We start from the raw sequence: 13,988 nt of genomic DNA on the forward strand, positions 1-13,988 counted from the left end.
TTTGAAGTGATTCATAAGGGAATTAAACATATTCTCCAATACTAGAGCCAATTGTTATATACCTAATCATTCAAATGTAATATATATATATTATACATATAAGGTAATACATATACATATATTAATATATATGTATACGTATCTACTTATTATATATATAAAATATATATTTCTGTTTTGTCTAGCCGTAGGGGTAGAATAGTCTTTTCCTCTATTTTACGCACATTCATTTTATGAATGTGATTGTATTTTGTTTTTTATTTTTCTTTTTCTTTCTTTTTATTTTTCCTTTTGTAAAGTACCAACAGGTACCTTGGGGGGCCCACCAACATAGTCGTTGGGCCCTCTCCAACGGTCACATTTGTGACCGTTGGAGGGGCTCCAACGTCTATGAATGGAGCCCCTCCAACGCTCCTCTTGTGTTGTTATAAATAGGGGTTTCACCCCTTTGTATTTTCTCATGGCTTTGAGTCAAAGCCCAAGTTCTCAATAAATTGATTTCATTATTTTTTATGCCTTTGTGCATTTGTGAGTTATTTGTGGGTTGTGCTTTTTGTGCACAAGTGTTCTAAAGTGTTCTTATTGTGCTTTCGTGGTGGGTTCAATATTAAGAATATTAAAGTCTTGATATTAGTATCTTGTTGGAGATACTTTCACATGGTATCAAAGCCTCGTTGGAAGAAAGAAGATCGTGTATCTCGCCTCTTGTGAAGCACCTCGAAAATCGTGCCCTCAAGCTAGTGAAGTTTTTGAGTAAAGCATTTGCTCCGGGCAATATTTTAGAAGCAACTTTTGTCAAGAAAAGGTTGAAAATCCGCTAAGGTACGCTTTATCTTTCATCTTCTCCTCTCCATAATGGGTGAAAAAGACTCCCACTTCTCCCTTGGTTTTAAACTTAGTGGTTCAAACTACCATGTTTGGGCCGGCAACATGGAAGCCCATATCAAAGGGAAAGGTCTTTGGGGTTATGTTCAAGGTTCCATATCGGAACCCGAACCCAAGTTTTCTATTATAGAGAAAGGGGAAATCAAAATTCTTGAAGGAGAAGATAGACAAAAGGCCTTAGAAGAATATTCCAAAAGGCATGATGAGTGGGAAATGAAGAACTTCAAAATATTGTCTTGGATTTTTTCGTCCGTAGAAACCAAGATCAATGCCAACATCATCAAATTTAAAAGGGCCTCCGAAGCTTGGTTATACCTTGAAAAAATGTATACGTCAAGGGACTTGTCTCACAAATACTACCTCCAAAAGAAAGCCTTGACTCTTCAACAAAATGATTTATCTATTCGGGAATATTTTGCCGAATTGTCATCTATTTGGGACGAGCTTGCCATGCTCGAACCAAAATGGAGCGGAGAAGCTATTGAATTAAGACACAAACAACTAGAGGAAGATCGATTTTTCAACTTCCTAAATGGTCTTAGACCCGAATTTGAGCAAATTCGGTCCTCTCTTCTATCGGCTTTCACCTCCCCATCTATTGAAGATGTCATCACCAAGCTAAGTGGTGAGGAAACACGTATGGGGATTAGTAAAAATAACCCAAGCATTCTTGCTACACCTTCTCAAAGTGACTATAAAGTGGTTAATGCCGTGTCAAGACCCGGAAACAATTTGAAGACCTGCAAACCGCCCCATTTCAAAAATCAAGGGCAAAATGATCGATAAAAAGGGGTAGTTCTTGTTGATGGCAGCTCTTCCCCAATTGTAGAGCAGGGAAACATGTCTATTTCCCCTACTCTTCAATTGTCGCATGTTCTTCATGCTCCTTCGTTTTCACAGAATTTATTATCTGTCAGTCGAATGACAAAAAAGTTGAATTGTAGAGTGATTTTTTATCCTATGGGGTGCACTTTTCCGGACTTGCTGACGGGGAAAAGGATTGGTGGCGGCTATGAGGAAGGTGGTTTGTATTATCTACGTCAACCAGAGGTTTCGGCTTATTCTGCTGTTACATCATCCTCAAGTCCTCTATTGTGGCATCATCGTCTGGGTCACCTTCTAGTGACAAAACTTCGTCGTGTCATTCCTCATATACCTCCTTCAGTTTCCTTTCAGTGTGAAACATGTCAATTGGGAAAACATTGTTGAAGCTCTTTTCCCTCCAGTCAGAGTTCGTCAAGTCGATTATTTGATCTTCTTTATGTCGATGTGTGGGGTCCGAGTAGGATTCCTAATAGGACTCAGTGTTGTTATTATCTAGTTATTGTTGATGACTTCTCAAGGTTATCGTGGGTGTTCCTGTTAAAAGATCGGTCTCCCAAATTTTGAAGATTTTTTTTTTATATAACAGCGGAAACAAGAAATAAAATAAGGTTAAGCATTTCGAGACATTACGGTGGAGAGAAAACCAAGACCTTTATTTCATTTCAATATTAATGAATATCATCAGAGTTAAAATCATAAAAGGAACCCAAGCGATCCCTGGAACAATAAATCCAAAAATCTCGATCCGATGCCTCATCCCGCAGCCGCTCATAAACCCTATTCTTTACCTGAAAAATAGTAAATTGAGTGGAATTAGACTACCACGTCTAAGTAGGAAAACTATAACTCTTAATGCAGGTATATCATGAATCCAGTATGAGATGTGGGTGTCATGGGTGATTTTCAACATATACCTAAGCAAGTAAGCAACAACAGAAATCAACAGTCATATACAGGAGCAGGTAAACAATTATGCAATAACAATAACTGAGCAGGTAACCAATTATGCAATAACACTAACTGAGCAGGTAACCAATTATGCAATAACAATAACTGAACAGGTAGGGCATAGTATGCAACATTAATAAGCAAGTGAGGTAGGCGATGCAACAACAATAACACTAACATGCATAACTTTCATGTAATAGTTCAATCACCTCGTATTTACCCATTTCAGGATTTCAGATCATTATAATTTCACAATATAAAGCATGCTGAAAATATGTAAATGTCTCTTTAATGACTTCATCACAGTGATACCTAACTGTTCTAATTGATGTTTATCTTTTCTTCTCCCACGGGTACACGTGGGCCAAGGCAACCATCTCAGAAGAAAACGTTCGGGGGTATATTATTTAAGGGTATTTTATTAACCCGAACATTTTAACTGAGACTGAAAATCCTAAGGGAGCGGCCAGTGACCGAGAGAATCTCCCAAAGGCCGAAACCAAAACAGGATGCATCCCTAACTTCTGCAGAAGAACAAAGATCTACCACCTAGGACATATTGGTAGTCCGGGCCCCCCCCAACTCCGAGGACTGGGGACCAACGAGTCGCTTTACGCTCGAACAAATAAACACGTCCCTGGAGTTTTGTACCACCTACCCTCTCCAAGGTAAGCCCGAAACTGAGTGGGTTAATCTTTTCATTTAATTATTTTCCCGAAGTATGGGGTATTTCCCCAACTTCCTTCCACTATCCTAGCAGTAGAATTCCCAACCTTAGTCATTTTACCAAGGGGTATAGAACAGTCTCAATGCTTTGTCATATTGATTGCATAACCCACTCAAATTGCTCTGGTGCCTTTAAACCAGTCAAGCACGAACGCCCCGGTGCCTTTAAACCAGTCGGGCAACAATATTATATTTAAGTTTCTTATCAGTATTATGATCATTGTTCTAATTGCTTCGGTACCTTTAAACTGTAAAGTACCAAGACCCCGGTACCTTTAAACCAGTCGGTCGCACAACCTTTATGATTAAGTTTTCATCATTTTTCTTGCCATAACACACAGGCTAATAGCCCAAATACCTGTATCGGGTATTCAACCCATATTGCCCATTAGGCAGGGTTTCCTCCAAGTGTCTGCCTCGCGGAAAGGCACATGTCCATATGTCACTAAGTGCATCATCATATGTTTGGAACCAATATAACCTCATTCCTCTAACACAGTTAACATGCTGCATACAAGCAATTCAAATCATACATTTTCTGACAAAAAACAGTTTAAGCACGTGGTATTTCATATAGATCAGTCACAACACTAGAGAAACCTGGAAGGATGCAATTTATTGTTTAACATATTACAAAGTCTGATTTGCTGTTTCAACCTTGAAAAACATGCAGACCCAATTTTAGTTTTTCTTGAAAGCCATATAGCATAATCACAGAACTACAATCTGTTTGAATCTGGTTTTATAATTTGACCATTCTCAAATATATTGGTAAACATAGCAGAACCCTAAGCTGTGTGGATCCGATGCAAAAATTTGAACATTCTCAAATACACAATATAACAGAACCTTATGCTGTCTGGATCAGATTTATAATAACAGAACCGTAAATTATGTGGACCAGATTTCATAATTTGAACAGAATTAATATAACAGGTAGTCATTTTATGGGTCAAATGCTAAGGATTTGACTTACTTCAACCCGTGTTATACAACCTATATTATCTTTCAAGGGTTGAAGTCTTCTTTATTGGGAACAGATGATAAAACAAGAAAACATGTCAGTTGAATGCTGAACGTCAAGATCTCGCAGTATTGTTATTAGCATAGACTTGATTAACTAAATGGCACGTTCACTATTTCACCATCATTGTACAGAACATGAACAAACTGATCAACATTAGCCAGTAGGCTGAAAACTTACAACACCTCAAGGACAAAATACCTTTGCTTATTAATTCAAGATTTTCATTAAAGACAACAATCTCAATAATGACTGTAACTTTTACCATAAATCATGAGTTTTGGACATTTATTCACCAGAAAATCATACAGGGTTTACATGCGGAAATAACTGTAATGCTTTACAAAGAATTTCTGTAAGGTAATCCTTTAACAGTCATTATAGATTTCATGTCTAAAATGTTGATTGCACACATTTTAGTAGCAAAAAGAAATTAATACAAGAAACACATGCATATCCAGTCCATCTCCAGGCACAATTCAAATAAATCAGCACAATCATAGTGTCACCTTCATATAAATTTGCCAGAACGTAACAATAGACTGGTCTAATAATATGTATAACAAAACACACAAAATTACTGAAGAGACAAAACCATACCATACTGAACAAAACCAACAGCTAAACTACTCAGATCCTTCCTACCAAACACCCCTGCCAAAACAATTCATCACTCATTTCACTCCAAACTTAAAACAGAAACATCCCATCGAATCTTCCAAGCCTATAAAACTAGAACAAGAATATCTGGATTTCACTGTTGCCGAAATTCCCCAAGTTTGTTGATTTTTGGGGTTTTCCCATAGCCGTGATCAAATAGGGTTCCATGACAGCCAAAAATATATTAATCAAGTTAGATTTCAGCAACCATGTACAGGAATACAACAACAACAACAACAACAACTACGCCTTCATCCCAAAACAATTGGGGTCAGCGATATGAACCAAAAAAGAAATTCATTTTGGGTCTTCCACATGAATCCTTTTCCTCCAATCATTTCTATCCAACGCCATGTCCTCGGTGAGGTTCAAAGCATTCATATCCTTTCCTATCATCTCCATCCAAGTCTTCCTAGGCCTACCCCGACCTCTTTTAACTAATATATTTTCCCATTTCTCCAACCTTCTAACTGGAGCATCATTAGGCCTTCGCCGAATATGTCCAAACCACCGTAAACGATTCTCTCGCATCTTATTTTCAATTGGTGCAACACCTACCTTCTTACGTATCTCTTCGTTCCAAATCTTATCTTTTATTGTATTTCCACACATCCATCTAAGCATCCGCATCTCAGCTACACTCATTTTTTGAATATGATGTCTCTTGGCAGCCCAACATTCCGTACCATATAGTAAAGCGGGTCTAATAGTCGTCCTATAAAACTTTCCCTTCAACCGCAATGGCATTCTACGATCGCACAGCACTCCAGTAGCACTTTTCCATTTCATCCACCCAACCTTTATCCTATGATTTACATCTCCATCAATTTCTCCATACTTTTGAATGATGGATCCCAAATATTTGAAATAATCATTCACCGGTATATCTTGCTCACCAAGCTTCACTACACTCCCATCACTACTTCGTTGCTTACTAAACCGACATTCCATATATTCAGTCTTACTCTTACTCAACTTAAAACCTCTAGCTTCCAATGTCTGTCTCCATAATTCTAACTTAGCATTAACCCCAGTTCTAGACTCATCAATCAAAACAATATCATCAGCAAACAACATACACCACGGTACATTTTCTTGGATTGATCTCGTAAGCTCATCCATCACTATCGCAAATAGGAAAGGGCTTAAAGCAGATCCTTGATGTAACCCAACCGTTATCGGAAAATTGGTTGTCACCCCTCCACAAGTGCGGACATTGGTTACTACTCCTTCATACATATCTTTAATTATACTAATGTACTTGAGAGAAACACCTTTCTTCATCATTGTCCACCAGAGAACGTCCCTAGGTACTCTATCGTATGCCTTCTCTAAATCAATAAAAACCATATGCAAATCTTTGTTCCTCTCTCTATATCTTTCAATAAGTTGTCTAAGAAGATGTATAGCTTCCATAGTTGATCTTCCAGGCATAAAACCAAATTGATTCTCCGATATCATGACAACCTTCCTCAACCTAGACTCAATCACCCTCTCCCAAAGTTTCATAGTATGACTCATGAGTTTTATACCACGATAGTTTGTGCAATCTTGTATATCACCCTTATTCTTATATAAAGGCACCAAAGTACTCTTCCTCCACTCATTAGGCATCTTATTTGTTCGCCAAATCAAGTTAAAAAGATTTGTCAACCATTCTAAACCTTTCTCTCCCAAGCATTTCCAAGCCTCGATAGGTATACCATCTGGGCCAACTGCCCTTCTTGATTTCATTTTCTTCAAAGCCTCTGCAATTTCTTTCTTTTGAATCTTGCGCATGAAGTCACGATTTATCTCATGAATAGGAATGGAGAAGTCTCCAAGATCTTGAGCATGACTATCATTAAATAGCTTATCAAAATAATCTTTCCATCTTTCCTTAATCTCCTCATCTTTGACTAAAACCCTTTGCGTTTCATCTTTGATACATCTAACCATACCCAAATCCTTCGATTTCCTATCTCTCATCTTTGCAAGCCTATAAATATCCTTCTCGCCTTCTTTGGTATCCAACTTGTCATAAACCTCCTTATATACCTTAGCCCTCGCGTTTCGAACAACTTTTTTAGCTTCCTTCTTTGCTATCATATACTTCTCCAAATTCTCATTATCACGACTCTTACTTAGATTTCTATAACACTCTCTTTTAACCTTAATAGCTAATTTGACATCCTCGTTCCACCATGATGTATCCTTACCTAGTGGTGCACCGCCTTTAGACTCACCCAATACCTCCTTAGCTACTTTTCTCATACCACCCGCTATCTTATTCCACATTGATTCTGAATCCTCCTCGAGACACCAATCAACTTCCTTAACTACCTGCTCTACAAACATTCCTTGTTTAGCTCCTTTCAGTGCCCACCACTTAATTCTAGGATCTATCCTATGTCTATCCCTTTTGCGGCATTGTCTAATTCTAAGATCTAAAATTAAGACTCTATGTTGTGTAGCTACACTTTCTCCTGGTATAACCTTACAATCGATGCAACAACCCCTATCTCTCTTTCTAAGTAGGAAAAAATCTATTTGACTCGTATTAACCCCACTTTTAAATGTTACTAGGTGAGACTCCCTCTTCCTAAACCAAGTGTTTGCTAAGATCATATCATAGGACAAACAAAAATCTAAAATCCTTTCTCCACTTTCATTTCTTTCTCCTATACCATAGCCTCCATGGATATTCTCAAATCCATCCCTACTAATGCCTACATGTCCATTAAGGTCACCGCCGATGAAAAGCTTTTCTCCATAAGATGTCTCTTGTACTACTCCATCTAAATCTTCCCAAAATTGATGCTTAATGGAATCATCTAAACCTACTTGAGGTGCATAAACACTAATAATATTAATAATATCCGTACCTAATACTAATTTAATAAGTAAAATTCTATCACCCTTCCTACGGACCTCAACTACATTATCTATAAACTGACGACTCATAACAATCCCTACTCCATTCCTATTCCTATTCCTATTTATTCCTGTATACCAAATCTTATATCCCCAAGGTTCTATCACTTTAGCTTTCTCACCTACCCATTTGGTCTCTTGAAGACATAAAATATCAATCTTTCTCCTACACATAACATCTACTAACTCTACCAACTTACCAGTTAAAGACCCTATGTTCCAAGTGGCTAACCTAATTTTATGGTCTTGGACTAACTTCTTTACCCCCACCCGTCCAACAAAGTGAGGGAACCCTTGCCTATTTGACACCACACCCGGGCGCCGGTGTGACGCGTCGCTTCTGGGCGACGACCTAGCAACCCTTGCACATTTATCACTGCCTCCGGGCCTAGAGAGTACAGCGCGTCGCTCAGTAGGGAACGCCCCAACGAAATTCTCATATTGGTTCATTTTCATAGGATATGACAAAGTTTTTATGCTGGCTGTCACAGGCCTACCGCAACCCTCCTCCTTTATCCGGGCTTGGGACCGGCAGTGTATAACTACACAGGCGGAGTTAACCATGTACAGGAATATCAGAATAATAAAAAGAACACAGTACAACCTACCATAGATGTACGTTACATTGGAAATACCATTTATGTAACATGTTTAGAAATATCAACAGTAAACGGTTGCAGTTGAAACAGGTTACAATTGAATAATAAAGCTTTATATTCGACCAAACTAAATACTTAAAAATTCTGAACATCTTCAATGTATAGTATGTAGGGTTTCATATCATGTTAGGACAAAAAAAACAACCAAACAATGTACATCATTATGAATGATCTATCTTATGCTGCCATTACATATAATTGTTTATAATCATAAGGGAGAAATCGACCTACACAACATGAATAGGTTATTAATCATGAAATCAAACTCCAAAATTAACTCGTGAATGACACTTGGATCTATAATAATTCAAACTCGTTGAAGCAAACATGTACATGTTTATCATCCTAACGGAGCAATTGGTTTATACATTCTGAAAGGGGTTAGTGAGCATGCATTAAACCTCCCAAAAATTAATTCATAAAGACACTTGATTTTTCAACAATTCAACTTGTTGAGGCCACTTCTCTTTTACAATATTTTACGCAGATTCAGTTCATGTGCATTTCCATGTGGAAAACAACACATTAACAAATCTTTGATCATGCTTGGAGTTCAGTACATCAGATGAATATCCATAGAAAATAGGCAGACATATCGTGAATAATATCATGGCATAGCAGAAAATGCACAGCCTGCCTGTGTTTATACATCTATAATGCAACTAAACTGACTGAGCACGTATCCTGAGTGTGTGGTACTATCCGACAAAGAAAAGCAAGAATTTCAAATAAACATAATTTGGAATACGTAAGCATCACTAAGCCACCTTAACCCCTATAAGGTGCAACTCGGTTATACATATACAATTAACACCGGGAGTTCGTAACCTTGAAAATTTCCATGGGACCACATCCACACCCATGCAGACTTACTGAAAACCCTTCGTTTACTGGTTTGGCAATAGTAGAGATCGAACATTTCTATCAAGAATTCCTCTTAGCGGTAACAGAAATTGAACTCAACACCCCCTTCACAAAGGACATTCGAAACCCCCAAATCCAAGAAATTGTGATTATCGGTTTAGGGTTAGCATTGGCCCTAAGCAGTCGAAGTTTCCCCTTGACCAACCCACGCACAGGCGGATTCAATCCATGCTCCACACAAAAAGAGGCAGAAAACCTACCATTTCCGGTGCTTTTTCCTACGATCGGAGTCTGCTATCGCGAGACGATGGTCGGTCGACTCAGGTAGCTCCTGCCGCCGTGAAGGGCGTGATCGGGAGGCTGATGTCGATGGTCGGCCTGTTGTTTCCACAGCCACGATGCCGATCGAGAGGGTGATGAGGAGATGCGGCACTGGTGCAGTCGCACGCAGGGAGGGCAGAGATGAGAGGGAGCCGAGAGAAGGAGAGCGTGAGGGAACGAGGGAGAGAGATGAGGGATGAGAAGAACAGGGGTTCGGGGACCCCTTTTTGAAGGGGGCGACCCCCGAAAAGGAAGGAGGTGGTTTGCCCTTCCCCTCGTTTCCCGACGGCTAAGCATCCCTTTCCTCAGCCTCTTCCTTAACAAGTTGTGTTAGGGTTCTCTCAGAACCCTAACGCTCTTTTTATCGGGCAGCCCCTTATCGGGCTCCCCTTTTTTTTCTCACTTTACAGGGTGCGGGTCGGGTCCGGTTCCGAGCCCCGCGACCCGTGACTCGAGATCCAACAGTAAAGTGGATCCAGGTCCGATTCTGAATGTGGATCCAATTATGTTATAAAGGTGGATCCACAGGTTGGATCCAAATGGGTCCAACTGTGAATCAAACCCAAAATAATTTTAATTTATTTCTTTACTTTTATTATTATGTATATATATAATAATTTACATAGGCATGATTCTTATGGATCCGGGAAGCGGATCCTAGGCCCAAAACGCATAAATCCTACTTAATTGCGTAAAAATTTGCATAAAATTTTCAGTTATTACAACTGAGATAAAAACTCAATTTGACGTATGTGTTAAAATTGTTCGCACTGATAATGCTCTTGAGTTCAAATCCAAAGACTTGCTTCAATTCTATTCTGTTAATGAGATTCAACCTCAATTTACATGTCCCCATACCTCCCAGCAAAATGGTGTGGCTGAGAGGAAACATAGGCAAATCCTCAATGTTGCTCGGTGCCTTATGATTCAATCCAATATGCCTGCTTCATACTGGGGCGATGCAGTTTTGACTGCCGACTTTCTTATAAATCGCATGCCTTCAAGCTTTGTATAAGACTAGATCCCAATTCAAATTCTCCATGTAACGACCCCAATCCGGACCCTTTTTAAAAATGCGGAATTTTTTTTTTCTAAAGAGTTGCAGAAACCTTCCCAGAGATCTGGGGTCCTCACAGTTCCACTTTCCATTGGATAGCCCATCCACCACAAACGAAGTTGCAATTATCATCCATATCAACCAACTAAAACTCTTTTATTAATGCGTAATAAAATTTCAAAGACAAGATTTTCTTCAACTGAAAGTAAAGTAACAATTGCAGAATTTAAAAGAACTGAAAGACAAAAGAAAGAGCCACAATATCCTCTACTGAAGCTGACAAGTCCAAGTATAACTCATCCATCCCCAGATGCATGTCCAACTTCACTGTTCACCATTTTCTGTGAAAAACCAACAAAGTAGGGTGTCAGAACCGAAATTCTGAGCACAGCTACTTCTAAAGAAACCAGATGAGAGAAAGAACATGGACAAGATTTCATGCAGTGATTTGAGTGAGTGCAGATATAAAATTTTCAACATCTAAGTTTTCATAACTACCAATGATTTCATTTACTCACCAATCAATAACAGTAAACAATGTCATATATCAACAACTAAATAACCAACCTTTCAGCATGATTTCACGAAGTAAAGCGTATGCTACCACCAAATGATGTCATGATATCAAGAATGATTCAAACATGCATGATCTAATGCATAACAGAAAAATGCATGATTATGTGCAATGCATGATTTCTTCTGTTATCTTTCATTTAAGTTCCATCTTTCCATATGCATGCCCTATTAGATGCACACATCTTTAAGTTCCTCTTTTTAATTACCGTGGCCCGCGGATACACCAAACGGGTACAAACCCCGAGGTCAAGTAGGTTCCCAGGGTAGCTTAACACACAATTTGTATTTTATTACTGGGTTCCAACTTAGCCCTCGACCGATATCAGGAAACAATACCATCCATCGGAACATTAGACCTCCACATCTAATGTCGGGGACACAAGGGACACCCCACGCCCACAAGTGCCACTTCCTTGGTACCATAAACTCACAGCTGTGACTAACACACCACTCCCGGGTAAAGTGGCGGGTTCTCCCTAAAACCGTGGCCAGGAGAAGAACCTCAATATCGGGTTCAGGGGCAACAACGCACACGGAGTTTTTGTATCCTCACAGTCTCCCCAAGACCGGATATCCAAGATTCTCATACTCCAGATGAGATATCCCAGAATGTAAATTACACTGTTCTTATTCATTATTTTTATTTAAAGTTCATTCTTTAAGTTTGCCACACATATGCAAAAGTAAAGTGAAAACCCCGCATCCTCCCTTGCAGGAACCCATTCGGGACTCCAGCCCGTATAAACCATTAGAACAGTGTAGTAAAGTGTCAAACCATCTTATGTGGTTTAAGTGATATATTTAAAAACATAAGTAAGAGAAAACCAAACCCACGGCTCTCCAGGCCAATGATGGTCTATTTAGGCCATCGATGCATCGTATGCAAAAAAAATCATAACTTGCAATGTATGCAATAATACCAACATAATTACAAATGCACCTTCATTCAAGCTTCCACAGTCATAGGCATGTGTGACCATTTATGTGTAAGTGTTTTCATGCAATCACTTAATATACATGCATTCATCCATAGTTTCATAAGTATATGAGAATAATTATGCATGGAAATTAAACATGTCTCATCAGGTAGATACATGAAATCTTCCATTCGTAGCATGAGTTATCATCCACACACAAGCACATAAACCGGATCTAGAAATTTATATATCAAAACAACTTGCCATGCCCTATTAATAGACATCAAATACCTCACATGTTACAACTATAAAGCATGCTAACATGTGCCAAATGCATGTGCACTCCTGCAATCCTAACACAATCATACGCATGTCAACCAACCCAACTATATACATATGCTGCAGGAACAGAACTGGAAAAATCTCAGGCATAAGCAATATTTTCATCTATTTCACCTGTATGAAATTAGTATTATGGACAACACCAACCATGACAAACATGGTTAGCTTAATGCACGTGTATCAACACGCATTCAAGATGTTTCTCTCACGATTTCAGTGTCAGTACATCCCACGCACACACACAGTTTTATAACAGAAGTTTTATTTTCTTTTTGGCACCGAAGAAACCCACATCTATGCAATTACATGACAATAATATCATTTTCTGTTCAATGCTGAAACAACCCACACATATGCAGTTTAGCAGGTAAAATATTTTAGATATGGTCAACATTTCATAACCACTTTCAGAACGAGTCTAGGTATTTAGGAAGATATAAAGAATACAAGCATGCTGGCATGTGTAACCAAATATTCAAAACACGACTATATAGATAATAACAAATAAAGTTATCAGCATGTACTTATTAACATTGCATTAACCTAGGTATTGTAGTTGTTATTTACAAGCAGGGAACATAGCAAACTTTTAGAACATGTCCGAAACAGTAGGTCATACCTGGTTGCCCACTTAATATTAATATGCATCGATCATTCATATGCAAGTATTTGAAACAAATATATTTCACACCAAATCCAACACTACCATAGGCATAACAAGGGTATAGCTATTTATATTTATACACATGAATTTCGAAACTACTTGATTTGGGGTGGAACACAGCATAGTGCAGACTTTGCAAACACAATACACCCGAAAATCACATTAAATCCTACCAAGTTGGATTACCTATGCATGCCGAGCAGAACTTTCCCCTTTTTTTTTTTTCAATCGAGTTACAGGCCAGCTTCCAGCTGACTAGGTTAGCTGGGCCTACTATGGCCCGATTCAAAAGGTGCACAGCACCCAGCCGACTTGGGTCGACTGGGCAGGTCACCCCCCCCCCCCAATGCGCAGCATATTTTTTTTTTCATGCCCAGCCGATCACTCGGCTGGGTCTGCTATCATGGCTGAGGCCTGATCGGCCAATCGAACTGAGTTCGATTGATCCATCGGCCAAAACCCTCAAAACCCAAAATGACCCAACACGTATTTTTCTCATTGGAAAACAATAAAAACACAGCTAAAAACAGAGAACACAGGTAGATCCTGTATTACTAAAAAGGGTTCCCATGGACCCTCATCTCAAAGAAATACATGGGATCGAACC

The 13,988-nt window shown here is 38.9% G+C and overlaps 1 protein-coding gene across 2 annotated transcripts in view; it reads left to right on the forward strand.

Moving 5' to 3' along the window:
• Nucleotides 1-13,988, forward strand: part of LOC149842984 (signal peptide peptidase-like 2) — a 142,189-nt gene that overhangs the window by 55,516 nt on the left and 72,685 nt on the right. The window lies entirely within an intron of this gene.

The sequence above is a fragment of the Nuphar pumila genome, chromosome 3 (assembly GCF_984573655.1).
Source record: "Nuphar pumila chromosome 3, dmNupPumi1.hap1.1, whole genome shotgun sequence".
NCBI classification, from domain to species: Eukaryota; Viridiplantae; Streptophyta; class Magnoliopsida; order Nymphaeales; family Nymphaeaceae; genus Nuphar; species Nuphar pumila.